The sequence below is a fragment of the Lonchura striata genome, chromosome 17 (assembly GCF_050655825.1).
Source record: "Lonchura striata isolate lonStrDom1 chromosome 17, ASM5065582v1, whole genome shotgun sequence".
Classification (NCBI taxonomy): Eukaryota; Metazoa; Chordata; class Aves; order Passeriformes; family Estrildidae; genus Lonchura; species Lonchura striata.
Window position 1 is genome coordinate 8,078,329 of NC_140719.1, and position 1,672 is coordinate 8,080,000.

The following is a 1,672-nucleotide window of genomic DNA, read 5'->3' on the forward strand; positions in this document are numbered from 1 at the left end:
TCCTTAAAACACATTGATGAGACCCTAAAGAAACACCGCAGCGAGGAAGGCTGGAGAACGCGAAGCCGTGCTCCCGGCCCCGGGCGCAGCGCGGCTCCGGCAAGAAAGCGGCTCCTCCGGCAGGCAGAGGCGGCGCCGCGCCGGGAGACCCCCGCCCGCTGCCCCCGGCCCGGCGGGGCCGGCACCGGGCCCGGGGGGCCCCGGCGGCGCCCAAGCCCCGCGCCTGGAGCGGACGGAGCAGCGGCACCGGCCGGCACCGGCGCAGTGCCCGCGCCGCCTCCCCCGCCCGCCGGCCCGGCGAAAGCTCCGCTCGGCTCCGCACGGCTCGCACCGGCGCAGCTCCGGCGGGCCCGCGGCAGCCCAGCCGCGCCCAGCTCCCCTTCCGCCCCGGCCAGCCCTGGCACTGCCGGCAGGGCTCCGCGCCGGACCCTTCGCTGCCGGGCCGGGGGCAGAAGAAGCGCCCCGAATGCAGCGGCACAGCCCGATCCCCACCCTGCCAGCGCTGCCACGGCTGCAGCTCCCTTCCTCTGAAGCCCCGACACTGACGCCACGCTCCGGCGCTCACCTCACCCCAACAAGGGAAAAGAAATGTGGGCTCCCCTTCAACTGCGTCCCCTAGAAGAACAGAAAAGAAGCGGCTTGCCTCAAATGATGGCAAAAGGGGGCTTTTTACCTCAGTCCAAACCCCTTAAGAGGGGGGACAACAGGACTGCCCCCTCCAATTCAACCTCAGGATGACGAAATTTCAAAGGGAAAGGGGAAAAGTCCCCGTTATAAAAGCACACCGGCTCACCTGCTTGGCTGCTGCTTCTCGGCACAAAGGTTTGTCCCTCAGCTCCTCCTTTGAGCAATGTTCCACGTATCCAAGTGTGTATCCAGGGGATTCCCCGGACCCTGTCCAAAGCGCTCACCGTCCTTCCAGGAGACAGCCCCGGGAGCCCCCCACAAACTCCTCTTCTTCAGCAGCTCCGTGCAAAACTTGGCTGAGGCAAACCCTCACCCTTAAATAACCTCCCCCAGGCAGGACACGCCCCTCGTCATCATCCTGACAGCTCACACCTGTGGCTGCTCTGAGCCCTCATCATCTTAACAACTCACACCTGTGGCTGCTCTGAGCCCTCATCATCTTAACAACTCACACCTGTGGCTGTTCTGAGCCCTCATCATCTTAACAACTCACACCTGCCACTGTTGCCACTCTCCAACAGCGTCTCTCCGTCTCCAGCACACAGCCCACTTCTCACAGACACTGATCCAACACAAATCTGCTACAGGTGTCGGCTTTTCTTAATCCACCTGGTTACACGATTAAAACACATACGTGCATTGATGGTCATTGAGAGAAAGCTTTCCCCTGGAGAAAACAGTCCTTTTGCTGGCACACTTTGATACACCATGGCAAAAAGCAGAATCTGCACCAACTCCTAAGACCCCTGCCGAGGAACCCAGCCCTGCCTGGGACACCCAAAGCAGCAGACCTCGAAAAAGGAGGGGAAAAGTCAAGGTTGGAGTGGAAAAAGAGGACAGAAGTACAGCAGCCTTTAAAAATGCCTGCACGGAGCAATAGTGGGAACCAGTCACATTTCTTCCTTCCTTGCTTTCTGTGATGACATAAATAGGAAGTAAGAACACGTTAAACAAAAGGCAGAGCTAGGATTTTACAGGTCTTTAT

The 1,672-nt window shown here is 60.0% G+C and overlaps 1 long non-coding RNA gene across 3 annotated transcripts in view; it reads right to left on the reverse strand.

Annotated features, from left to right (window-relative positions):
- Nucleotides 1–997: 997 nt before the first annotated feature.
- The window catches only part of LOC144247254 (uncharacterized), a 3,029-nt gene continuing 2,354 nt past the window's right edge, over nucleotides 998–1,672 (reverse strand). For all 3 annotated transcript variants that reach the window (XR_014958831.1, XR_014958830.1, XR_014958829.1), the window contains 2 exons: nucleotides 1,101–1,672; nucleotides 998–1,059 (listed from right to left, as the gene is read on the reverse strand). The exon at nucleotides 1,101–1,672 is cut by the window's right edge and continues 838 nt beyond it. This is a non-coding gene — a long non-coding RNA (uncharacterized LOC144247254). The remainder of the gene's footprint in view (nucleotides 1,060–1,100) is intronic.